Source organism: Bos indicus x Bos taurus, chromosome 21, assembly GCF_003369695.1.
Source record: "Bos indicus x Bos taurus breed Angus x Brahman F1 hybrid chromosome 21, Bos_hybrid_MaternalHap_v2.0, whole genome shotgun sequence".
Taxonomy (NCBI): Eukaryota; Metazoa; Chordata; class Mammalia; order Artiodactyla; family Bovidae; genus Bos; species Bos indicus x Bos taurus.
In genome coordinates this window covers 44,895,751-44,922,723 of record NC_040096.1, presented here as the reverse complement: position 1 = coordinate 44,922,723, position 26,973 = coordinate 44,895,751, and the positions used below count along the sequence as shown (strand labels likewise).

The following is a 26,973-nucleotide window of genomic DNA, read 5'->3' as shown; positions in this document are numbered from 1 at the left end:
TCGTAAAGGCAGCTGGTACCATAGGTCTCGCGGTGGAGTTTTTGTTTACGTTTAGCTAGTAATCTTAAAAAATGTACGCAAGTGTAAAAATTGTGTTCTTGGGGAAAGGTGGGAAGTAACTATAGAAAATACAAGTCTGTGCTTTTTTTTTTTTTTTTTTTCTTACTGTATTCTTACTTCACTGTAATGCCCTATCACTCCCTATTTGGAGAAAAAAAATGTGAAAAGCTTAAAGCGTCTGCCTGCATTGCGGGAGACGTGGGTTCTAATCCCTGGGTAGGGAAGATCCTCTGGAGAAGGAAATGGCAACCCACTCCACTATTCTTGCCTGGAGAATCCCATGGAAGGAGGAGCCTGAGGGGCTACAGTCCACGGGATCGCAAAGAGTTGGATAGGACTGAGCGACTTCGCTTTCATTTTTCTTCAACTACCTATTTTTCTTCATTCCCAATATCCAGTCACGTCTTGACTTTTGTTAAAATTCTTGCCAAATGTCGAACTTGTCTCCCATTCTCATCTTCATGGCGACTGAGTTCAGGTATTTATCTAATTACAGCCTGTGTGAAACTTTCTTTGTAATTCATGCCTCCCAAAACTTACTTTTTATTTTTTCTATTTTTAAACTTTATATAATTGTATTAGTTTTGCCAAATATCAAAATGAATCCGCCACAGGTATACATGTGTTCCCCATCCTAGACCCTCCTCCCTCCTTCCTCCCCATACCATCCCTCTGGGTCGTCCCAGTGCACTAGCCCCAAGCATCCAGTATCGTGCATCGAACCTGGACTGGCATCTCGTTTCTTACATGATATTTTACGTGTTTCAATGTCATTCTCCCAAATCTTCCCAATGGGGAAGTAAAAATGGGAAAAAAAAATGGGAAGTAACTATAGGAAATAGGAGTGTATGCTCTTTTGTTGAATAGCACCACGGACTCACTGCATCTGCGTTTGCTTGAATTCTAGGAGTTTGTGAAGTACGATTGAGCAATTGAACTGAAGTATACGTATTCTGACATTTTTGTCACATGCTTTGCTAGGTTATGATCTTTTGCTTTTTAACCTTGTTAATTTGCTGTTTTGTAGAGGCAATGGCACCCCACTCCAGTACTTTTGCCTGGAAAATCCCATGGACGGAGGAGGCTGGTAGGTTGCAGTCCATGGGGTCGTTAGGGTCGGACACGGCTGAGCAACTTCACTTTCACTTTTCACTTTCCTGCATTGGAGTAGAAAATGGCAACCCACTCCAGTGTTCTTGCCTAGAGAATCCCAGGGACGGGGAAACCTGGTGGGCTGCCGTCTATGGGGTCCCACAGAGTTGGACACGACTGAAGCGACTTAGCAGCAGCAGAGGTTTTTCAGGGGTTTTCAAGGCAAGAATACTGAAGTTGTTTGCCATTCCCTTCTCCAGTAGAACATATTCTATCAGACCTCTCCAGCATGACCAGTTTGTTTTGGGTGGCGGCATTGCTTAGTTTCATTGAGTTAGGCTGTGGTCCGTGTGATCAGATTGGCTGGTTTTCTGTGATTAAGGTTTCAGTGTGTTTGCCCTCTGATACCTTCTCGCAACACTTGTCTTAACTTGGCTTTCTCTTACCTTGGACGTGGGGTATCTCTTCACGGCTGCTCCAGCAAAGTGCAGCCGCTGCTCCTTACTTTGGATGAGGGGTATCTCCTCAGGGTAGCCCCTCCTGACCTTGAACGTGGAGTATCTCCTTTCAACCCTCCTGCACCCGCACAGCTGCTGCTCCTTGGACGTGGTGTTGCTCCTATTGGCCACCGCCCGTGACCTCAAGTGTGGGATAGCTCCTCTCCGCCCCCACCCCTGACCTTGGAAGTGGGGTAGCTCCTCTCGGCCGCAAGATGGTTAAACAGTGGAAACAGTGTCAGACTTTATTTTGGAGGGCTCCAAAATCACTGCAGATGGTGACTGCAGCCATGAAATTAAAAGACGCTTACTCCTTGGAAGGAAAGTTATGACCAACCTAAGATAGCGTGTTAAAAAGCAGAGACATTACTTTGCCAACAAAGGTCCGTCTGGTCAAAGCTATGGTTTTTCCAGTGGTCATATATGTATGTGAGAGTTGGACTGTGAAGAAAGCTGAGCGCCGAAGAATTGATGCTTTTGAACTGTGGTGTTGGAGAAGACGCTTGAGAGCCCCTTGGACTGCAAGGAGGTCCAGCCAGTGCATCCTAAAGGAGATCAGTCCTGGGTGTTCATTGGAAGGACTGGTGCTAAAGCTGAAACTCCAATACTTTGGCCACCTCATGCAGAGTTGACTCATTGGAAAAGACCCTGATGCTGGGAGGGATTGGGGGCAGGAGAAGAAAGGGCTGACAGAGGATGAGATGGTTGGATGGCATCACCCACTCGATGGACATGAGTTTGAGTAGACTCCGGGAGTTGGTGATGGACAGGGAGGCCTGGCATGCTGCGACTCATGGGGTCGCAAAGAGTCAGACACGACCGAGCGACTGAACTGAAGGTTTTTCTTTTAAGCTTTCTAATTTGCCTGCCATCGAGTTGTTTTCTATTGCCTGATACTCCCCCCCACCCCCCAGCCCAGTAAATAGCAGTTGTGTATTCGGCAGCAGGAGAAAACCTCAGAGCAAAAGACTGACTTGTACTTTTGAGATGTTTGAGGCGAAAAAGGCAAGTTCTGTGTCTGTGCAAAGAAGGCTTAGCAGTGAGTGAAGGTGATGAGCTTCTATATAGCAGTGGGGTTGGCTTCTCTGGACAGGAGCAGATCGTGAACAGGTTCTAATCTGGTGCTGCAGGTATTAATAACTTGGTTGTGAGGTTTGGAAGGACTCGTTGGATGGGACCGGGTTCTGTAAGTTGCCAGTCATTTGCTCGTCCTGGAGGGTTGGCGGGTAGAGAGTATATAATACACAGCCGTGGACAAATTCTAGGCTTTCAGAAGGGGCTGGGACAGCATTATCCCCACTCTCAAGATGTAGGCATGTGATGACAGCGAAGACCTGTTTATGAAGCCCTTCCAAAACAAGGGGCTTGTGCTTCTAATGGACTCAGAAGACCAGGCAAAACCCTGGCCATTTGCTAAGGTTTTTCATAAGTGCTGTATAGAGTCTCCTGACTGCCCAGGAAAAAAAAGGAGACTGCCACTGTAAGACTTGGAATCACAATCCTGATGTGGGCCTTTCCTCTAGTGATAATGTTGCCCTTCCCCATCCTGATAGCTCAGTTGATAAAGATAAAGCTATCAGGCAGGCTTCCCTGATAGCTCAGTTGATAAAGAATCTGCCCGCAATGTGGGAAACCTGGGTTTGATCCCTGGCTTGGGAAGATCCCCTGGAGAAGGGAAAGGCTATCCACTCCAGCATTCTGGCCTGGAGACTTCCATGGACTGCATAGTCCACAGGGTTGCAAAGAGTCGGACACGACTGAGAGACTTTCACTCACTTCATCATCCAAGTCAGTTCTGGCCCAGGCTCTCTGGCCCCATAGGCACTGGGACATGTAATGTGTAATGGAAGATGAATACTAAATCAGAAAAAAAAATTCCCCTGTGCAAAAAAGGGAAAGATATTTACTCCTCTTTCTCAAACTGTTTATTCTTTTGTTTTTGTTTTGGTCTGTGCCAGACTTAGTTTTGGCTTGCGGGCTCCTTGTTGCAGCGTGTGGGATCTAGTTCCCTGAGTAGGATGGAACCTAGACCCCTGAATTGGGAGCGTGGGATCTTAGCCCCTGGACCAATAGGGAAGTCCTCCCCGTTTCTTAAAAAATTTGCAAATACATGTTCTGTCCTTTTGAGATACATAGATACATAGTGTTTTTAACAGCTAAACAAATCTTTTGTCAGTGTTGCAACCTAAGAATGTTTGTTTTGGGCCTTTGAAGCCATCTTTTTGAAGTGTGAACATCAAGGAAATGCTCCATCTCCCTCTACCTCAGGGAGTTTAGCTAAAGTGGCTGGCTTCATGTTGTAATGACCTGCTTGCCATGGAGATACGAGTTTTATTTCCTTTTGGATAAAGGCACACGGATGGCCACTCCAATTACCAGTTGAATTTAGAATGAACTGTGTAGCAAATGGTGCTGTCAAGTCCTCCTATTGAGGACAAGTTCTTGAAGACGTATATGTAATGAGTTGTATCTGCCTGCCTATATAACAGGCAACATTCTTATTGTTATGGGGTGAATTGTGTCATTCCCCCTGCCCCAAGATTCATATATTGAGGCCCTGGCCCTCACGTGACTGTATTTGGAGACAGGGCCTTTAAGGAGGTAAATTAAGATTAAAATGAGGTCATAAAGGTGGATCTCTTAATTCAATATGACTGATGTCCTTAATTGGAGATGTGAGGGACAGCTGCAAGCCAAGAAGAGGCCTCATGAGAAAGCAAAGCTGCCAATATCTTGGTCTTGGATTTACAGCTCCTCAAACTGGGAAATGTTCGTATTATTCAAACCTCCCTGGCAGTCCATGATGTTTTATTACGGCGGCCCAAACTGAATGATATCCTGTCTTTGCAGTCTATTTGGTGCATTTCTTGTGATGTACATTACAATGTGGTTTAGTAGTTTTTCAGTAAAAATATTTTCTTTCTTTCTACTTTCATGGAGAGGATTCCCTGGTTTGACAGGAGATGGTATTCTCAATGGTTTGGCATCGAGGACAAGTGTTGGTTTGGTGGTTCTTGACTTGACTGAATCGGGTAAACGTCTTGTGGTCTCACAACAGTCAGGTAAGAAAAGACCCTGAGTTATTTTAATTTAAAAGTCTCCCTTTTAGGACTTCCCTGGTGGTCCAGTGGTTAAGACTCCATGCTTCCAGTGCAGGGGGCATGGGTTTGATCCCTGTTAGGGAAACTTCTGCATGCCATGTGGTGTGGCAAAAAAAAAAAAAAAAAAAAGCCCTTTTTCAGCCCTCTGCTCTTTTCAAATTCTAGCTGGAGGAACCACCCGCTTCAATATCAACATATTAAGTAAGCATGGGTAACATAGGTTCTAAAATTCTCAGGATCACTATTAGCATTGAAGGTAAAAGAAATATGTCTGTGTGTGTGTGTGTGTGTACATATATATATATATATATATATATGCCAGCTTCCCTGGTAGCTCAGATAGTAAAGCATCTGCCTACAATGCGAGAGACCTGGGTTGGATCCCTACGTTGGAAAGATCCGCTGGAGAAGGAAATGGCAACCCACTCCAGTATTCATGCTTGGAAAATCCCATGGACCGAGGAGCCTGGTAGGCTAGAGTCCATGGGGTCCCAAAGAGTCGGACACGACTGAGTGACTTCACTTTCACTTTTCATTGCTCTCATCAGGGCTTCCCTGGTGGCTCAGATGGTAAAGCGTCTGCCTGTAATGAGGGAGACCTGCGTTTGATCCCTGGGTCGGGAAGATCCCCTGGAGAAGGAAATGGCAACCCACTCCAGTTCTCTTGCCTGGAAAATCCCATGGATGGAGGTGCCTGGTAGGCTACAGTCCATGGGGTCACAAAGAGTCAGAAATGACTGAGCGACCTCATGCATATCTAACTATCTATCTATCTATATATATATATAGTCACTCAGTCTGTGGCTCAGATCATGAACTCTTTATTGCCAAATTCAGACTTAAATTGAAGAAAATAGGGAAAACCACTAGACCATTCAGGTCTAAATCAAATCCGTTATGATTATACAGTGGAAGTGAGAAATAGGTTTAAGGGCCTAGATCTGATAGATAGAGTGCTTGATGAACTATGGATGGAGGTTCATGACATTGTACAGGAGACAGGGATCAAGACCATCCCCATGGAAAAGAAATGCAAAAAAGCAAAATGGCTGTCTGGGGAGGCCTTACAAATAGCTGTGAAAAGAAGAGAAGCAAAAAGCAAAGGAGAAAAGGAAAGATATAAGCATCTGAATGCAGAGTTCCAAAGAATAGCAAGGAGAGATAAGAAAGCCTTCCTTAGCGATCAATGCAAAGAAATAGAAGAAAACAATAGAATGGGAAACACTAGAGATCTCTTCAAGAAAATCAGAGATACCAAGGGAACATTTCCTGCAAAGATGGGCTCGATAAAGGACAGAAATGGTACAGACCTAACAGAAGCAGAAGATATTAAGAAGAGGTGGCAAGAATACACAGAAGAACTGTACAAAAAAGATCTTCACGACCCAGATAATCACGATGGTGTGATCACTGACCTAGAGCCAGACATCCTGGAATGTGAAGTCAAGTGGGCCTTAGAAATCATCACTACGAACAAAGCTAGTGGAGGTGATGGAATTCCAGTTGAGCTATTCCAAATCCTGAAAGATGATGCTGTGAAAGTGCTGCACTCAATTTGCCAGCAAATTTGGAAAACTCAGCAGTGGCCACAGGACTGGAAAAGGGCAGTTTTCATTCCAATCCCAAAGAAAGGCAATGCCAAAGAATGCTCAAACTACTGCACAATTGCACTCATTTCACACTCTGGTAAAGTAATGCTCAAAATTCTCCAAGCCAGGCTTCAGCAATATGTGAACCATGAACTTCCAGATGTTCAAGCTGGTTTTAGAAAAGGCAGAGGAACCAGAGATCAGATTGCCAACATCTGCTGGATCATGGAACAAGGAAGAGAGTTCCAGAAAAACATCTACTTCTGCTTTATTGACTATGTGAAAGCCTTTGACTGTGTGGATCACAATAAACTGGAAAATTCTGAAAGTGATGGGAATACCAGACCACCTGACCTGCCTCTTGAGAAACTTATATGCAGGTCAGGAAGCAACAGTTAGAACTGGACATGGAACAGACTGGTTCCAAATAGGAAAAGGAGTACGTCAAGGCTGTATATTGTCACCCTGCTTATTTAACTTCTATGCAGAGTACATCATGAGAAATGCTGGGCTGGAAGAAGCACAAGTTGGAATCAAGATTGCCGGGAGAAATATCAATAACCTCAGATATGCAGAGGAGAAGGCAATGGCACCCCACTCCAGTACTCTTGCCTGGAAAATCCCATGGACGGAGGAGCCTGGTAGGCTGCAGTCCATGGGGTCGCCAGAGTCGGACACGACTGAGCGACTTCACTTTCACTTTTCACTTTCATACATTGGAGAAGGAAATGGCAACCCACTCCAGTGTCCTTGCCTGGAGAATCCCAGGGACGGGGGAGCCTGGTGGGCTGCCGTCTATGGGGTCGCACAGAGTTGGACACTACTGAAGTGACTTAGCGGTAGTAGCAGCAGATATGCAGATGACACCACCCTTATGGCAGAAAGTGAAGAGGAACTCAAAAGCCTCTTGATGAAAGTGAAAGAGGAGAGTGAAAAAGTTGGCTTAAAGCTCAACATTCAGAAAACTAAGATAATGGCTGCTGCTGCTGCTGTTGCTAAGTCCCTTCAGTCATGTCCAACTCTGTGCGACCCCATAGGCGGCCTCCCACCAGGCTCCCCCGTCCCTGGGATTCTCCAGGCAAGAACACTGGAGTGGGTTGCCATTTCCTTCTGCAGGAAAGTGAAAAGTGAAAGAGAAGTTGGTCAGTCATGTCCGACTCTTAGGGACCCCCCATGGACTGCAGCCCACCAGGCTCCTCCATCCATGGGATTTTCCAGGCAAGAGTACTGGATTGGGGTGCCATTGCCTTCTCCGAAGATCATGGCACCTGGTCCCATCACTTCATGAGAAATAGATGGGGAAATAGTGGAAACAGACTTTATTTTTTTTGGCTCCAAAATCACTGCAGATGGTGATTGCAGCCATGAAATTAAAAGACGCTTACTCCTTGGAAAGAAAGTTATGACCAACCTAGATAGCATATTCAAAAGCAGAGACATTCCTTTGCCAGCAAAGGTCTGTCTAGTCAAGGCTGTGGTTTTTCCAGTGGTCATGTATGGATGTGAGAGTTGGACTGTGAAGAAAGCTAAGCACAGAAGAATGGATGCTTTTGAACTGTGGTGTTGGAGAAGACTCTTGAGAGTCCCTTGGACTGCAAGGAGATCCAACCAGTCCATTCTGAAGGAGATCAGCCCTGGGATTTCTTTGGAAGGAATGATGCTAAAGCTGAAACTCCAGTACTTTGGCCACCTCACTCGAAGAGGTGACTCATTGGAAAAGACTCTGATGCTGGGAGGGATTGGGGGCAGGAGGAGAAGGGGACGACAGAGGATGAGATGGCTGGATGGCATCACCAACTTGATGGACATGAGTTTGAGTGAACTGTGGGAGTTGGTGATGGACAGGGAGGCCTGGCGTGCTGCGATTCATGGGGTCACAGAGTGGGACATGACTGAGCGACTGAACTGAACTGAACTACTCTTCAATTTCTTGGAAGTGTTTTACTTTCCATCTGGTGATAGCATAGTAGAAACCCGGTTTTTTGGGCCACCTTTCTACTTGTTCCTTTTCCTCCATGAGAAACACGTATTATTTTTTTCTCCTTTTAAAGTACTGGGGAGACCTGCTGTACATATTAAAAGCTATCATGTCCTGTGCTATAGATGCCATGTTAGTGGAGCTCCTTGGAGAAAAAGACCCCTAATTTGGTAACCATGTACCTCCTGAAAGAAGAGATGGATGGCCAAGAGTGACTATCTCACACTTCACTGGAAAAGCCCTCCAAACAGAGACAAATCCATGTATGGAGCTGGGCCTTAGCAAATGATGACACTTTTTTAGTTTGAGATAGAGAACAATTAACAAAACTTAACAATCAAATTAAGGAAAAAAAAGAGAATTTTATTCTAGTCAAACTGAGGATTATAACCCAGGATAAGCTCTGAGACAGAAATCCAAGGCACAGTCACATATATTTTTCAGAACAAAGAATCATACATCAAAATAACATACTGACATTTTACATAAAGTTCACCAAAGATGCATAGTTCAGGTAAGCATGTACAAATCAGGCAGCAAGCCACCATACCCTTTGACACAGCTGGGAAAGAATGCCAGTCTTCTGAGAAGTTACATTGCTGTTGTCAGAAGAAAGGGAGAAAAAAAATGATCTTTATGGCCCAGCAGGCATTTCCACCTCTAAGGAGACCTGGTTAATGTATAATACACATCACACGCTAGGGAGGGCCCAATATGGGCAGGGACTATGTTATGCTTAAATTTTCTTGTCCTGTTTATACATTCAGTTCCATCAGAATCAATAATTTACCAAAAGGATAAGCTATGGTCAGGTGTAAAACAATATCCTTTGTCAAGAATTCAATTAAAAGGGGGCTTCCCTGGTGGCTCAGTGGTAGAGGATCTGCCTGCCAGTGCAGGAGACACAGGTTCCATCCCTGGTCAGGGAAGAAACTACATGCTGTGGAGCAACTAAGCCCGTGCGCCACTACTGAGCCTGTGCTCTAGAGCCCATGAGCCACAACTACTGAGTCCATGAGCTGCAACTACTGAAGCCCGAGTGCTAGAGCCTGTGCTCCAAAACGAGAGAAGCCACCACAATGAGAAACCCACACAGCAACTCAGACCCAACACAGCCAAAAACAACTAAGTTTTGAAAAAGAATTCAATTAGAAGGAATAAACCAGTTTTTAAAAAATTAGAAAAATGAGAATTTTAAAACAGCGCTCACCTTGTAAAGAAGTGACAAATTTGATAATTGACTAATATGTAGATTTATACAAGATCTCAGAAAAATTAATTTATTATTCCGTTAATGTTAAGGCCTGTAAGCTTCTGCTGCTGCTAAGTTGCTTCAGTCGTGTCCGACTCTGCGCGACCCCATAGACGGCAGCCCACCAGGCTCCCCCGTCCCTGGGATGCTCCAGGCAAGAACACTGGAGTGGGTTGCCATTTCCTTCTCCAATGCATGAAAGTGAAAAGTGAAAGTGAAGTCGCTCAGTTGTATCCAACTCTTCAGACCCCATGGACTGCAGCCTACCAGGCTCCTCCATCCATGGGATTTTCCAGGCAATTTTAACCCTGCAGTTATCCTGACTTCAGTACCATCGTCTGCGAGGTTTATCTGTGTAGTTGATCTGAGTTCTGGTTATTTTTCTGTCCCCCTAATGGCAGAGTCTTTGTTTTCAAACACAGAGTCCTATATTGATGGCAAAGGATTCCTCAAGGGTTTCAGGACTCTTCTATTTTCTGTAGGAAAAAAACAGAAATTTATGGGAAAACTTACAGAACTATGTCCCAGCAGAAGGGTCTGTAATTGTAGATGATTTTCTAACAGTCTCCTAAAGGACACTGGAAAACCAACACCTCAGCTTTGTTCCAGCTCCTTGCTTCACAGAGAAACAAGGCCTCACTAGACAAATTGTAGGATTGTGAAACAGAAGTAAAATATTGCGGATTCATTTTGATATATGGCAAAACCAATACAATATTGTAAAGTTAAAAAATAAAATAAAAATAAAATGGCAAAAAAATAAATAAATAAAATATTTAGGGTATGTTGTCAATCGAAGGCTGCAAAGTGTTACAAGCTAGGAGTCACCTAATTTTTCAGTGAAGCATCTACATCTAGTACAAAAAAGAAAAGACAGTTTGGGGTCAGGTACAAGTACTAGTCAGGTAGGGACTTCCCTGGTGGCTTAGCGGTAAAGAATCTGCCTGCTATGCAGGAGACCTGGGTTCAATCCCTGGGTCAGGTAGATCCCCTGGAGAAGGAAATGGCAACCCACTCCAGTATTCTTGCCTGGGAAATCCCATGGGCAGAGGAGCCTGGCGGGCTACAGTCCATAGAATCACAAAGGGTTGGAAACAACTGAGCGACTAAACCACCACCAGCACTAGTCAGGTACTTAGATGGTAGGTTTCAGCTTTTCCAGAGGCAAAACTTCTGACAAAGCACTTCGTGGGAATTCCCCAGATCAGATTCAGTTGCTCAGTCATGTCTGACTCTTTGCGACCCCATGAATTGCAGCACGCCAGGCCTCCCTGTCTATCACCAACTCCTGGAGTTCACGCAGACTCACATCCATCGAGTCAGTTATCTACTGGTTTGGTCCCTAGAAAAAAGATTTTGAAGAAAAATCAGCTATTTCCCCCCAACTTTGGGTATTCCAATTTTTAGAAAGAAAACTTTTCACTTATTTTGTTATGAAAACAAAGTTGTGTTAATGGAATTTTAAGTCAAAAGTTGGGATTAGGCTATAAACCTAATAGTATGGTTCTCAGTTCTTGGTTTCAGTGTCCTGGAAGTGCCTACTTGTGTGCTTTTCAGCTGCAGCAGCAGCTGCCACACTTTTTGAAGGCTCAAACCCTGACCTTGGGTTGCTTATTTGCTATCAAAGTGAAAGAGAAAATCAGTTGGATTCATATTTCCCATGTGAAGGCAGTTAAATACCTTAGGAAAACCAAAGGGTGATTTACACAAGAACTTGACACTTAAATTTTCTGGAATAACTGACATTGGAACTGAGCTGTACTGAAAAGGTAATGATTCTTTCCTACAGATACATGTTTCCAGTCAATGCCACTTTGCACTCTCAGAAATGGTTTGTATTGAAGTTGAACAGCTGTCATTGGTGATTATTGGCAGAGCACTTTTTATAATATCAAAATAAATCTAACTTGAATCCATGTCCTCAAGCGCTAAATTTGACATGAAAACAATTTTAATTGAGTACAATGTTGTGTTAGTCTACTGTACAGCAAAATGACTGTTATATATACATTTTAAAATATATATTTGCTCCAGTCAATGTAAGTACTTGACTTAAATATGAGGTTAACTCTAAAAGCTGACTTAAATAAAACCCAACATTCAAAAAAACTAAGATCACATGGCATCCAGTCCCATCACTTCATGGCAAATAGATCGGGAAAAGTGGTAACAGTGACAGATTTTATTTTCTTGGGCTCCCAAGTCGCTGGAGAGGGTGTCTGAAGCCACAAAATTAAAACATTTGCTCCTTGGAAGGAAAACTATGACAAACCTAGACAGCGTATTAAGAAGCAGAGACATCACTTTGTTGACAAAGGTCTGTATAGTCAAAACTATGTTTTTGTTTTTCCCCACTAGTCATTTATAGATGTGGGAACTGAAAGATAAGAAACATCAAGCACCAAAGAACTGATGCTTTCAAACTGTGGTGATGGAGAAAACTCTTGAGAGTCCCTTGGACTGCAAGGAGATCAAACTAGTCAACCTGAAAAAAAGAAAGTCAATTCAGAATACTCACTGGAAAGACTGACGCTGAAATTGAAGCTTCAACTTGGTCCACCTGATGCAAAAAACCTGATGCATTGGGAAAGAACCTGATGCCGGGAAAGATTGAGAGCAAGAGGAGGAGGCAACTGAAGAATGAGATAGTTACATAGCATTATCGATTCAATGAACAAAAACGAGTTTGCTCAAACTATGCTCAATGTGTTAAGGGACAAAACACCTGACATGTTCATAGTACCTTAAAAATAGACACGACACACCAAGTCTCAAATAGCTCAAACACTGCAGACTTAAAAGAACATCTGAAATAGTCAAAAACTCAGATATGCTCTATCACTTGTTCAAGTGAACAAGTAAAACTTTTTACTTGGCAAAATCTCTCATTGCCTTAAAATCTGTTTAACAGAAATTAAAAAATAGTTCACAAGTATTAATTTTATGTTTATCACAATCCTGAGAACAGTTCAGTTCAGTCGCTCAGTCGTGTCCGACTCTCTGCGACCCCATGAATCGCAGCACGCCAGGCCTCCCTGTCCATCACCAACTCCCGGAGTTCACTCAAAGCCAGTCTGTCGCGTCAGTGATGCCATCCAGCCATCCCATTCTCTGTCGTCCCCGCCCAGCATCCCGCCGCCGACCCCTCCCAGCATTATGATTTTTTCCAATGAGTTAACTTTTCCCATGAGGTAGCCAAAATACTGGAATTTCAGCTTTAGCATCATTCTTTTCAAGAACACCCATGACTGATCTTGCAGTCCAAGGGGTTTTCAAGAGTTCCCACAGTACAGTTTAAAATGCATTAACTCTCCGGCACGCAGCTTTTTTCCACAGTCCAACTCTCACATCCGAGCATGACTACTATAAAACAAACCTTAACTACACAGACCTTTGCTGGCAAAATAATCTGTTTCTGAACATAATACCGATATCACTCACAAATTTCTAAGGAATAAACGTCTTAAAAAAAAGTTGGTAAAGACTAATTTTTATATTACCCATTATTCCAAAAAAATTGTAATGTCACAAACTGTAAGATAAACCTGAAAACGCTTAAGCTTATTATTTATAACACTTATGTATCAGAGGAAAGCACGAACGTAGTCCCCAACTACCACAAGTTATACAGTCGAGTTTCTCACATTTGGGGAAATCGCAGGGGTCAGCACATCCGGAGTGCAATGGATAAATCTTGCCCTAGGGAAAACCACCTTCGTGACAATGGTATCTCCTCTGTCAGATAAGTATGAGTTGATGCCCACCCACCGCCCAACACCCTCGAGCTCGCCCCACTCCGCACGCACGGTCACTTCCCTCGCACCATCTCCGCACACTCAGCTCCTGCTCGTCCCCGGCCCGGCCTCGCCCAACCGGGGAACAACCTCAGGAACCTCCGCGTGTGCACACGCAGGACACCGAGACCCGGGAGGAGCGGGACCAGCAGCCTCCGCGCGCCGCGCATCTACATAACCACGCCCCCTGCCGGGATGCCCGGATGTCATGGTCTTCCAGGCGGGGGCGTGGGACCTACTAACCCACCCGAGACTCGCAGGTGTCTCGTGAGGGGAGTGCGTGGGCGAGTGGCGTCCAGGCGTGGGGGGGGGGTACCTGGGAAGACGTCAGCTCACGGTGCTCCGCAGTTGAGGGGGTGGGTCGGGGCTGGGGTCTGGTCTCACTTTCCTTTCAGCAAAATATCAGCCCATTTTTGCCCTCCCCTCTCTGAACTCATCTTCTAGTCTTGGAAATTTCAGGAATAGAACTATTTGCCGGTTGACGTTAAGCCATAAAGCCGCCTTAATAGGAAAGCGTGGTAATGTTTCTTCACGGTGTCTTTTTAAGTAAAAGTGACGAAAGTGCTTCGGGATATATAGCCTATCCTAGTGATGCTGGAAGGAAAGCCCGGGGTCCTATTGCAGAGAGAAAACCAGGTGAGAGCGCGAGCGGTCGCCTCCACCGCCTCAGGCGGGGGCTCCCGGAGCGCGGTGCTCGGGGTCAGGAGCCCTTGCCCTTGGGCCTTGCCCCCGCATCCCACCCCCCACCACCCCCGCCTGTTGCCCCAACGGGCAGACACTGAGCGGCCCCCCAGTTGTCCTTTGGAAGTTGTCCTTCCGATCTGACTCGGTCAAAGAGAAACACAGCAGACCGTAGAGAAAGTGTTGAAAGCAAACTTTATTCAGTGAATACTGACAGCAGGGGAAAGAGCTGACCGAGCTCCATTCCGAAATGGGCGAGGGGATCGGAACGTTTTAAAGGGAGGATGAGAGGGAGGGGGCTCAGAAGAGGCAGCAGTGGAAAACCAGAGCTGGTCAGTAGAGAGGCCGGCCAGACGTGTTTGTCAGCGGGCAGTTACTGAAGTTAGGATGGTCCTCGCACAGAAAGTGGGAGACAGAGGCCCTATCCTTCTTGCTTACACTTCAAAGGAATGGCTCCCAGTCTTTGACAGACGCTCTGGGTTGTAAGAGAACCATCTTCACAATTGCAAGCCCTTTTAAATGAATGCTCTAACAAAGGGCAGTCAAGCGACCTTTCTGGCGCTTCAGTGGTTAAGACTCTGAGCGCTCAATGTGGGGGGCGGGGCACGGGTTACCCTGGCCAGGGAACTAAAATGCAGCATAGCGCAGACAAAAGAGAAAGAAAGAAAAAGGGATGACAGGGGCCTGTGTAAGGTGTCAGACTTTCTCAGGAATTTTTTTTCATAACTTTTTAAATTGAAATATAGTTGTTTCGGAGAAGGCAATGGCACCCCACTCCAGTACTCTTGCCTGGAAAATCCCATGGACGGAGGAGCCTGGTAGGCTGCAGTCGATGGGGTCGCTAAGAGTCGGACACGACTGAGCGACTTCACTTTCACTTTTCGCTTTCATGCATCGGAGAAGGAAATGGCAACCCACTCCGGTGTTCTTGCCTGGAGAATCCCAGGGACGGGGGAGCCTGGTGGGCTGCCGTCTATGGGGTCGCACGGAGTCGGACACGACTGAAGCGACTTAGCAGCAGCAGCAGCATAGTTGTTTACAACGTTGTGTTAGTTTCAGGTGTAAGGCAAAATGTTTTATATATCATATTTTAGTTAGAGAAAGGGGTGTGGAGGTGGGAGAAAACTGACAATAGACACCGTAGGCAAATTAATTAGTACCTTAGTTGTTAAGAGCTACAAAAAAAGTAAATAAAAAAAAATCGAGGAAGGAAAGGAGATGGGGAACTGCTATAAGGAGGCAGGTTGCTGTGTTGATTTCGGTAGTCAGGGGAGGCTCCCTGGAGAAGGTGACAATGTGAGCAGACTGGAGGGAGGAGGGGGCTGGGCATAGGGCTTCTGGGAAGAGCATCCCTAGCAAAAGGTCAGCTAGACCAGTGTGTGGAGAAGAGCATGAAGGTCCTGAATACAGAACAAAATTTATGAATGGTACCGAAACTGAGAGAGGTGACTGCGTGGAGACAAGAACTGAGGGTCGTGTAGACCTGTGTAAGGGTTCAAGTCTGAGTGAACCAGAAGTTTCCAGAAGAGAAGCAGCTTCATCTAAACCCTCCACATCCCACCCCCACCCCTCTTCCACACTCCCCTAGCAAAGGAGAGAAAATCACTCTGGCTGTAAAGGTGACAGAGCGAAAGCAGGGAGATCCATAGGAGACCTGCAGAATGCAGGCAAGATGATACTGGCTTTGAAGGGCGGCACAACGTGCCACAGCAAATAATACCATTTTGACCCAAAGAGTAGTTTGAACTGACGGCACTTAAAGAGCACCAGGTGGCTGCCTAGGCGGTTGGCAGCCGGCTCCGCGGTGCCCCTCTCCTCGGCCCGGCCTCCCGCACCCCACGCACCCATCCATTTCCCAACGCCTCTCCCCTAGCCCTCTTCCTCACTTTCAGGCCGCGGTCCCCACTTGTAGAAAGAGGGACGGGGGAGAGAAAACGAGGCATCTTGAAACTCGCTGCCCCGATGCCGGGCGACACAAAGGCCGGGCCGCAGCCACCCCGCAGGACTGTCTGGTCCTCTCACCCGCACCCGGACTCTGGCAGCGCGCGCACCGATTTCTTCAAAAGGGCTTCCGACCAGAGTCCCAGTGTGGTTGTGCATCGTTTCCGGAAAAAGTAAGGTCCCCGGCCACTTGGTGGCGCGCACCCTTCGATAGCTCAGCTGGTAGAGCGGAGGACTGTAGATCCGACACGTGTGGTCATCCTTAGGTCGCTGGTTCGATTCCGGCTCGAAGGAGGTGCTGGTTGCTTTTGCTCCCCAGTGAAAGGCACCCCGCCCCCGGCGCCTCTGCCCCGCCCGACGCCCTGCGGCAGCGCAGCGACCTTCCTTCTTGGCCAGAGGCGGGAAAGCCTTTCAGGGACACCCGCACAGGCCCGCGTTGGCCGTGGCCTGGGGACTCGCCTGCGCAGTCTCCTGCCCTTAGGCCGCACGCAGGCCCACAGCGCGGTCTGCCGCCGGCCGCGCCCTCTCCGCTTTTATTCGCTTTCCCACCCCCGCCCCCGCCCCCGCTCAATGCGCCCAGGCCCACCAAACAGCAGCTGCGCTCCAAAAGCCCTGGAGCGCGGCCAACAAGCACCCAGGCCATCACAGAGTCAGGGACAGCAGGGCACCCTTTCTGAAAACCCCTCAATGCCGGCTCAGCCTCCAGCTCTTCCCCTCAAAGGAAGGTCACATTCTCTGTTTCTCCCAGTCACAGTCTTTGAACCTCCCACCCCACCCCCCCCCCCCCCCCCCCCCCCCCCCCCCCCCCCGCCTCTCTGTTCCTTTCATATAGTCTCTGCAGGTGCGGGCTTGGGGCGACAGAAAACTTTCCCAGCCATCTCTCGGGGCAGAGCTGCCACCCCAAGATCTTCCGAACCACTGCCTACCCTAGTCCTAGGCACCCGCAGGAGCAAAAGTCAGCAGGGCTCTCAGTGGGCCTGACAGTCTTGATGAGAAATTCCGCGGCTAATTCAGGTGTCCTGTCCGTCTGAGGACCGGAAGTGCCCCCCGGGGAAGCCTCAGCTTTCATAGGCCGTTGCACCTATCCCTGTAGCCGCTGGAAGGTTCAAGTTCCTGCGGAAAGAACAAGGATTGCTCCCACTCTGTAGAAGGGTGGGAAAAGCGCCCCCACCATTCTGCTACATTTGATGGAGGAGAGATCAGTTCAGTTCAGTCGCTCAGTCGTGTCCGACTCTTTGCGACCCCATGAACCGCAGCACGCCAGGCCTCCCTGTCCATCACCAACTCCCGGAGTCCACCCAAACTCATGTCCATGAAGTCGATGATGCCATCCAACCATCTCATCTCTGTCGTCCCCTTCTCCTCCTGCCCTCAGTCTTTCCCAGCATCAGGGTCTTTTCCAATGAGTCAGCTCTTCGCATCAGGTGGCCAAAGTAGAGATGACAGCAGAAGTATAGACAAGAGCTCAGAGAGCCCTGAGTCGGGAGCAACGGGAGCTGATGGCAGGGAGAAGGGTGGAGGGTGGGATGGGGGGCATGTGGGGAGATGTTAGCATGAGGGGCACATAAATTCACCTAGTTGCACATACCACTAGCCTGTGGGTTCTGACCAGGTGGCTAACTTTAGTGCTGGGTCCTTAAGGCTAAATTGGGAGAAAGAAGAGGATGAAGTGGAGAGAGCACCCAGAAGGAACTGGGCTGGACTGTTACCAAGAAGGAGCAGCTTTATTTTGGGGACAGATTGGTTTGGGTGTGGGTACAGAGAACAGCAGGGAGTGGTACTTTCTCCCTTCCTATGGGAGAGAAACTCGAGACTGCTTACAGTTGGAGCCCATCTCAGAGGACTCTCGGCAGAACACCGAAGGCAGCGAGGCTCTCTGAAACCTCAGGGGCCCGGGGCTGCTGTCCCTGACCCTTGAGGCCACAAGCCATATTTTGGTTCTGGTTCTGATTGAAGGCGCGAGGAGAAGGGGAAGACAGAGGATGAGACGGTTGGATGGCATCACTGGCTCAATGGACATGAGTTTGAGTAGTCTGCGGGAGTTGGTGATAGACAAGGGAAGCCTGGCGTGCTGCAGTCCATGGGGTCGCAAAGAGTCAGACATGACAGTGCCTGAACTGAACTGAACTGCCTCTCAAACTGGAGACTGTGTTTCTGCTTTGTCTTCCTCTCCTGGCAAACTCCTGTGGTCACCCAGCACTTCTCATCTCAGCGCTTCTCATTGTCCCACTGCTAACTAACATGCTCTGACCTGGAGTCTTTGGAGTCTCCCTGGGCCTAGAGGGTTGTGCCACTGCAGTCTGACCAGTGCCCTTCCAGAAGGGTCCATTGCTCTGCGAATGCAGAGACCCCAGCCTCGAATGATACCATCTGTAAAGACCAGCAGATGGGGCCAAAAGAAAGAACCTTAGGCTTTTGTTGGATCTATTCCTGAAGGGATGTGGAGGTGTAGAATCCATGGGGACCTGGGTTTGGGGAAGTGGGAAGGGGTGTGGGTTTTGGTTACCAGCATGGCCAACTATTCTGGTCCGGGTGTCACAGAAACTGGCAGGGGTGCTCTGAGGCACTGTCCCCCAACCTCAAAGGGGCAGAGGTGCCCGCTGCCTGGTCAAGGAGTGGCAACACACTGGGCTGAGGGAAGGCCACTTCACTGTGGCTTGCTGTGCCTCTGGAGGACTTTTGCTGGGTGGGCTAGCAATCTTGGGTGGTGGACACACACCAGTGGGATCTGAAATGTTTGTAGAGTCCAACCTGGACACCCGTGCCCTCTGCCCCCCCCCTCTGGACTCCAGCCCCCTCTCCAGGAAGTCCACAGAACCTTGACCTCTTCCAGGAAGGAGCCCCTTATGCCCAGGAATTGGGGTAGGTGGGCGAAGGAGAGCAGCCCAGGCTGGATATCTACAGGCCTGGTTAAGCCTGGGTGTGCTGATTGCTTTTGATAGCCTTCTCCATCACTCCACAGGAAGCCTCGCTGCAACCCGAAGTCATGGTGGGCAGGAGGGTGAAGGGGTACATCAGCTTCCACGGAAGGTGAGGCTCTTAGTAGTGGAACATGCAAACCTGGAAAAGTGAAGAAATGTACAGTGACTGATTTGGGGGCATATCAAGCACACAGGAGCCAGTTTGAAAGGAGTCCCACTGCCAAATCAAGGTAATGATAATAATGGAACATAATCCATTGAGTAAAATAGGTACAGGACTTAATACCAGTGACACACCAGTATTCATCAACAAGAGGAACCAGATTTTAGTCTCTAAATGTCATTCTCCAGCAAAAGGAACCAGGGCCAATAAAAGGAAGCACTTAGCCACTTTTGGGGGTATTTATCTTGCTTTGGGGGTTCTCTTGTACATGTAAAAAAATCTGCTGTTTTTGTTTTCGGGCTGCACAGCTTTCAAGATCTTAGTTCTTTGACTGGGGATTGATGTCTTGCCCCATCAGTGAAATCCTGGAGTCCTAAACACTGCACTGCCAGGAAATTCCCTCCACATTCTTTTTTACATTTTTTATATATTAAACTAGTTGATTTACAATCTTGTGTTAATTTCAGGTATACAGTTGAGATTCCTTACCATTATAAGTTATTATAAGATATTGAATATAGTTCAATGTGCCATGTAGTAAAATCTTATTTTTTTATAGTGTTCTATAACTGTTAATCCCATTCTACTAGTTTATCCCTGTCTTTTGCCTCCCCCTCTTCTCCCTACTCCCCCTTGATGCCTGTTTTCTGTTTGTGATTGTTTCTGTTTTATAAGTAAGTTGACTTCCTTTTTTTTAGATTCCACATATAAGTGATATAAAAAAAACTCTTGAGAGAGTCCCTTAGACTGTGAGGAGATCAAACGAATCCATCCTAAAGGAAATCAGTCCTGGGTGTTCATTGGAAGGACTGATGCTGAAGCTGAAACTCCAATACTTTGGCCACCTGATGCGAAGAGCTGACTCATTGGAAAAGACCCTGATGCTGGGAAAGATTGAAGGCAGGAGGAAAAGCAGTGACAGAGGATGATGAGCTAGTTGGATGGCATCACCGACTCAATGCACATGAGTTTGAGCAACCCTGGGAGACTGTGAAGGACAGGTAAGCCTGGCATGCTGCAGTCCATGTGGTCGCAGAGTCAGGCACGACTGAAACAGTAAGTGATTTTACAGATATTATATTTGTCTTCATCTGATCTGCTTAGTATAACCTCTAACACCTATTCAGTTCAGTTCGGTTCAGTCGCTCAGTCGTGTCTGACTCTTTGGGACCCCATGGACTGCAGCACGCCAGATCTCCCTGTCCAACTCCCGGAGTTTACTCAAACTCCGTGTCCATTGAGTCGGTGATGCCACCCAACCATCTCATCCTCTGTCGTCCCCTTCTCCTCCCGCCTTCAGTCTTTCCCAGCATCAGGGTCTTCTCCAATGAGTCAGTTGTTCACATCAGGTGGCCAAAATATTGCAGTTTCAGCTTCAGCATCAGTCCTTCCAATGAATATTCAGGACTGATCTTCTTTAGGATGGACTGGTTGGATCTCCTTGCAGTCCAAGGGACTCTCAAGAGTCTCCCCCAACGCCACAGTTAAATTCTTCAGTGCTCAGCTTTCTTTCTAGTCCAACTCTCACATCCATACATGACTATTGGAAAAACCATGGCTTTGACTAGAGGGACCTTTGTTGGCAAAGTAATGTCTCTGCTTTTTAATATGCTGTCTGGTTGGTCATAACTTTTCTTCCAAGGAGCAAGCGTCTTTCAATTTCATCGCTGCAGTCACCATCTGCAGTGACTTTGGAGCCCCCCAAAATACAGCCTGTCACTGTTTCCATTGTTTCCGCATCTGTTTGCCATGAAGTGATGGGACCAGATGCCAGGATCTTAGTTTTCTGAATGTTTAGTTCCAAGCGAACCTTTTCTCTCCTCTTTCACTATCATCAAGAGGCTCTTTAGTTCTTCTTCGCTTTCTGCCATAAGGGTGGTGTCATCTGCATATCTGAGGTTATTGATACCTCTCTCTTCCTTTCCCGATTTGGAACCAGTCTGTTGTTCCATGTCCAGGTCTAACTGTTGCTTCCTGACCTGCGTATGGCTGACCTCAAGAGGCAGGTCAGGTGGTCTGGTATTCCCATCTCTAAGAATTTTCCAGAGTTCGTTGTGATCCACACAGTCAAAGGCTTTGGCATAGTCAATGAAGCAGAAGTTCTTCCTGGAACTCTTGCTTTTTCCGATGATCCAACGGATGTCGGCAATCTGATCTCTGGTTCCTCTGCCTTTTCTAAATCCACCTTGAAGAGCTGGAAGTTCAGGGTTCACGTACTGCTGAAGCCTGACTTGGAGAATTTTGAGCATTATTTTACTAGCGTGTGAGATGAGTGCACTTGTGCGGTAGTGTGAGCATTCTTTGGCATTGCCTTTCTTTGGGGTTGGAATGCAGACTGACCTCTTCCAGTCCTGTGGCCAGACTGCTGAGTTTTCCACATTCAGCACGTTCACAGCATCTTTTAGGATTATGAAATAGCTCACCTGGAATCCCATCAACTCCACTAGTGAAGGTCCTAAGGCTCACCCACTTGACTTCGCATTCCCGGATCGCTGGCTCTAGTTGAGTGGTCACTGCTGCTGCTGCTGCTGCTGCTGCTGCTAAGTCGCTTCAGGCGTGTCCGACTGTGTGCGACCCCATAGACGGCAGCCCCCCAGGCCTCCCTCCTCCCTTGGATTCTCCAGGCAAGAACACTGACTGGAGTGGGTTGCCATTGCCTTCTCTGAGTTGAGTGATCACACCACTTCACTACTTTCTGTGTAACACCTATTATTCAAAGTGTTGTAAACTTAACAGAGATCCTTTCCCCAAATGGGGAAAGTGACAAGCGTTCATAAGAAGAGTTACTACTGGAAGTACAACTGAGAAGATTCCATGGTCTGAACGATTAAGCACATCACACTTAACTTCCTGTGCATCACCAGTACAAGTGACGAAACACACTGCGTAATGCCGAAGTGATAGAAGCTTTATTAGAAGTACGCAGCAACCGCCGAAAGAGCAGACTACGTAGCCACTATAAGCTCGTCTATTCTTCATAAACCACGTTGATCAGGGGAAAGCGCGAACGCAGTCCCCCACTACCACAAATTATGCAGTCGAGTTTCCCACATTTGGGGAAATCGCAGGGGTCAGCACATCCGGAGTGCAATGGATAAGCCTCGCCCTGGGAAAACCACCTTCGTGATCATGGTATCTCCCCTGCCAGGTAAGTATGAGTTGATGCCCACCCACCGCCCAGCACCCTCGAGCTCGCCCCACTCTGCACGCACGGTCACTTCCCTCGCACCACCTCCGCACACTCAGCTCCTGCTCGTCCCTCGGCCCGGCCTCGCCCACCCGGGGAACAACCTCAGGAACCTCCGCGTGTGCACACGCAGGACACCGAGGCCCGGGAGGAGCGGGACCAGCAGCCTCCGCGCGCCGCTCATCTACATACGCCACGCCCCCATACCGGTTGTGTGACCAACCAATCCCCAACCTAGACAAGTTGCCTTGAGGTTTCTGGGCCCGCAGCGAGAAGACGCGACCTGGAGGGGGAGCCCGGGAAAACAGGAGTTCTGGGCGGCCGGAACCCCGCATTTGAGAGTGAGGGTGTGAGTCGCGGCTCCGTTCTAGTCTCACCTTCCGATTTTGTTTTCACAGCCAGACCGAACTCATCCCCACTGGGCATGGTTATTATGAGGATCTTTCCCTCCCCCGACCCCCGTTAAATATTTAAGTAATAAGATTTCCGCAGTCAATTTAAAAGCGATCGCTTTATTCGTAGTGTCTTCCTGAGTTAGCATCTCCATCAACTACTTCAACACATACCTGCTTCAAGATACACACTAAACCAAGTGAAAGTTAGAGGGAAAAAAAGTCAAGAATCTAACCTTGAAGAAAGTAAACCAGGGCAAGGTACAAACTTCTTCCACTTTGCAAAGAATACAGTGCTTGAGTCAAGTATATAGTACTGGCAAATACAAAGTTTTAAATTTTATTTTGGCCGTTGCCCTGCGATTTGCAGGATCTAAGTTTCCCCACCAGCGACTGAGCCTCTGCTCCCTGCAGTGCAAGCACCATCCAAACCCTACCCGTCTTTCAAAATCCATCTGCAAGCAATGGGTGGCTCAGTAACTAGATAGAAAGATCCTTTAGGATTCCTTTCAGCCACGAGATGCTGCACCTATGGTTACTCCAACTGTATGATTGCTGTGATACCTTTTCAGATTCTCCCTCTGCTTGTGCTCTTTCTATGCTTTGAAATCTTGTAGGATAATGTACCACTCATATGCTATATATTTCTGTGGTTTTGTTTGTTTCTAGACTGTGCCTCTTGGCTTGTGGGATCTTAGTTTTCCAACCAGGGACTGAACCCAGACCCACTGCCCTAAAAGGGAGGAGTCCTACTGGACTGCCAGGGAACTCCCTTCCCTGGTTTTCAACTATTGTTCCACCCAGCTTTCTTGGGAGGTACAATACTCTCCTGTGAGTAACAATGACATGAAAGAGACACCTGTTAGGAAACCCATTTTTCTTTTCCTGAGAATTGTGGCCCTGGTCAGGGCCACAATTCCATCCATATTCATTCTGATCCACAAAGTTAAGTCATTACTTATTTACTCCCATAAATTTAAAACTAAGAATTGGAAATGCTAACGAGTTGGTTTTGATTCTAGGACTAGGACTTTGATTTTAGGACAGAACAAGTAAACTCAGGGGCTGAGCCTGTCGATTTTTGGTGGTTACATGTGCTAATGACAAGCAAGCAAAGGGAAGCAGGAGTATGTAGCAAACTGAAACAGAGAGGCTTTCCCTGACCCCCTTGTCAAACACTGTAAGCCCTCACCCCAATCCCTGCTCTCCGTCGTGTCTTCTCTATCCCTTAACCCACTTTTCCCCCTTCTACTTCATGTTACTTGTTTGCTTACTTCTGTATCCCTCTTCCATTTCTCTATTGTTGCACAAAAATATCACCCCCCACCCAAAAAAAAAACCACCCCCAAAGTTAAGAGCTTTGAAACAAAACCACTCATCTATTTTCATCCAAATCTGCAGTTTGGGAAGGGATTTCTCTCTTCCCCAATGTCTGGGGTCACAGTTTGGGGCTGAAACCTGAGTGTGTCCCTTTTCCATGTATGGCTCTTGGCTTGTGGGATCTTACTTCTCCAACCAGGAACAGTTTGGAGACAAAACTTTGGTGTTCTGTTGAAGAAGATGATCGGTAGGCTGTGACCACTGGTCTTTGAGCTAGACTCAGGCAACCATTCCCCTGTCCTTGGAATGTACCCTCTGCCTACTACTCCCACAGTGGGAGCTATCCCAAGGAAAAAACCTTGAGGAAGTAAGGCGTTGTTGAGATCCTCTGAACAGTATACCTGACAACCCAGTTAAGGCCTTTTTATAACTTTTAAGATTTGGCAGGTAGGGGTAGAGAGCTACTCCTCTTTCAGCCACCCAAGACAATCTTAGTAAGTTCCTATGCTTCTTGGACCTGCCATCTACCAACTTACGGTGGCCTACCTCTATCTTAGAGAAAGCAATGGCACCCCACTCCAGTATTTTTGCCTGGAAAATCCCATGGATGGAGGAGCCTGGTGGGTTGCAGTCCATGGGGTCTCTAAGAGTTGGACACGACTGAGCGACTGCACTTTCACTTTTCACTTTCCTGCATTGGAGAAGGAAATGGCAACCCACTCCAGTGTTCTTGCCTGGAGAATCCCAGGGCCGGGGAAGCCTGGTGGGCTGCCGTCTATGGGGTCGCACAGAGTCGGACACGACTAAAGTCACGCAGCAGCAGCACCTCTATCTTTACTCTCTCCTTAGGGAGGGAGAAGAGTCAGGTTCTAAAGCAGCAGCTTCCTCGCAACATGGCAGCCCCAGTGTTGTCAGCCTTCTTATTCACAGCTCAAGTCGGCCACACAAGGTTCTCAGAGACACAGAGGAAGATGTAAGGCTTCTGCTGACCTAGCCTCACAATCCCCTGAAAATCACTTGGGCCTCATTCTATCGGTCAGCCTAGTTACTGGGATTCCAGGGGAAGGGTAGACTCTAAGTGGGCAGAGTAGCTGGGATATAAAATGTTTCATTTACTCTCTAAAAATTGTTTGGAATTCCCTGACGGTCCAGTTGCTAGGACTCTGTGCTTGCGCTGCAGGGAGCAGAGGCTCAGTCGCTGGTGGGGAAACTTAGATCCTGCAAATCGCAGGGCAACGGCCAAAATAAAATTTAAAACTTTGTATTTGCCAGTACTATATACTTGACTCAAGCACTGTATTCTTTGCAAAGTGGAAGAAGTTTGTACCTTGCCCTGGTTTACTTTCTTCAAGGTTAGATTCTTGACTTTTTTTCCCTCTAACTTTCACTTGGTTTAGTGTGTATCTTGAAGCAGGTATGTGTTGAAGTAGTTGATGGAGATGCTAACTCAGGAAGACACTACGAATAAAGCGATCGCTTTTAAATTGACTGCGGAAATCTTATTACTTAAATATTTAACGGGGGTCGGGGGAGGGAAAGATCCTCATAATAACCATGCCCAGTGGGGATGAGTTCGGTCTGGCTGTGAAAACAAAATCGGAAGGTGAGACTAGAACGGAGCCGCGACTCACACCCTCACTCTCAAATGCGGGGTTCCGGCCGCCCAGAACTCCTGTTTTCCCGGGCTCCCCCTCCAGGTCGCGTCTTCTCGCTGCGGGCCCAGAAACCTCAAGGCAACTTGTCTAGGTTGGGGATTGGTTGGTCACACAACCGGTATGGGGGCGTGGCGTATGTAGATGAGCGGCGCGCGGAGGCTGCTGGTCCCGCTCCTCCCGGGCCTCGGTGTCCTGCGTGTGCACACGCGGAGGTTCCTGAGGTTGTTCCCCGGGTGGGCGAGGCCGGGCCGAGGGACGAGCAGGAGCTGAGTGTGCGGAGGTGGTGCGAGGGAAGTGACCGTGCGTGCAGAGTGGGGCGAGCTCGAGGGTGCTGGGCGGTGGGTGGGCATCAACTCATACTTACCTGGCAGGGGAGATACCATGATCACGAAGGTGGTTTTCCCAGGGCGAGGCTTATCCATTGCACTCCGGATGTGCTGACCCCTGCGATTTCCCCAAATGTGGGAAACTCGACTGCATAATTTGTGGTAGTGGGGGACTGCGTTCGCGCTTTCCCCTGATCAACGTGGTTTATGAAGAATAGACGAGCTTATAGTGGCTACGTAGTCTGCTCTTTCGGCGGTTGCTGCGTACTTCTAATAAAGCTTCTATCACTTCGGCATTACGCAGTGTGTTTCGTCACTTGTACTGGTGATGCACAGGAAGTTAAGTGTGATGTGCTTAATCGTTCAGACCATGGAATCTTCTCAGTTGTACTTCCAGTAGTAACTCTTCTTATGAACGCTTGTCACTTTCCCCATTTGGGGAAAGGATCTCTGTTAAGTTTACAACACTTTGAATAATAGGTGTTACACAGAAAGTAGTGAAGTGGTGTGATCACTCAACTCAGAGAAGGCAATGGCAACCCACTCCAGTCAGTGTTCTTGCCTGGAGAATCCAAGGGAGGAGGGAGGCCTGGGGGGCTGCCGTCTATGGGGTCGCACACAGTCGGACACGCCTGAAGCGACTTAGCAGCAGCAGCAGCAGCAGCAGCAGCAGTGACCACTCAACTAGAGCCAGCGATCCGGGAATGCGAAGTCAAGTGGGTGAGCCTTAGGACCTTCACTAGTGGAGTTGATGGGATTCCAGGTGAGCTATTTCATAATCCTAAAAGATGCTGTGAACGTGCTGAATGTGGAAAACTCAGCAGTCTGGCCACAGGACTGGAAGAGGTCAGTCTGCATTCCAACCCCAAAGAAAGGCAATGCCAAAGAATGCTCACACTACCGCACAAGTGCACTCATCTCACACGCTAGTAAAATAATGCTCAAAATTCTCCAAGTCAGGCTTCAGCAGTACGTGAACCCTGAACTTCCAGCTCTTCAAGGTGGATTTAGAAAAGGCAGAGGA

At 47.6% G+C, this 26,973-nt stretch overlaps 2 long non-coding RNA genes and 4 other non-coding genes across 6 annotated transcripts; 3 read left to right on the top strand and 3 right to left on the bottom strand.

Annotated features, from left to right (window-relative positions):
• The first annotated feature begins 828 nt into the window (after positions 1–828).
• LOC113879813 lies at positions 829–12,291 on the top strand. The gene is made up of 3 exons (XR_003507464.1): positions 829–1,147; positions 4,590–4,711; positions 11,928–12,291. It is a non-coding gene; the product is annotated as an uncharacterized LOC113879813 (long non-coding RNA).
• Positions 8,660–12,550, bottom strand: LOC113879812. The gene is made up of 2 exons (XR_003507463.1): positions 12,088–12,550; positions 8,660–10,045 (listed from the first exon to the last, which is right to left on the bottom strand). It is a non-coding gene; the product is annotated as an uncharacterized LOC113879812 (long non-coding RNA).
• Positions 12,551–13,154: 604 nt separating this feature from the next.
• On the bottom strand, positions 13,155–13,319 carry LOC113880216. The gene has a single exon (XR_003507678.1). It is a non-coding gene; the product is annotated as a U1 spliceosomal RNA (small nuclear RNA).
• A 2,870-nt stretch (positions 13,320–16,189) lies between these two features.
• On the top strand, positions 16,190–16,279 carry TRNAY-GUA. The gene is given in 2 exon segments: positions 16,190–16,226; positions 16,244–16,279. It is a non-coding gene; the product is annotated as a tRNA-Tyr (tRNA).
• Positions 16,280–22,061: 5,782 nt separating this feature from the next.
• On the bottom strand, positions 22,062–22,225 carry LOC113880209. Its single transcript, XR_003507672.1, has one exon. It is a non-coding gene; the product is annotated as a U1 spliceosomal RNA (small nuclear RNA).
• A 3,754-nt stretch (positions 22,226–25,979) lies between these two features.
• LOC113880197 lies at positions 25,980–26,143 on the top strand. The gene has a single exon (XR_003507660.1). It is a non-coding gene; the product is annotated as a U1 spliceosomal RNA (small nuclear RNA).
• Positions 26,144–26,973: the final 830 nt, after the last annotated feature.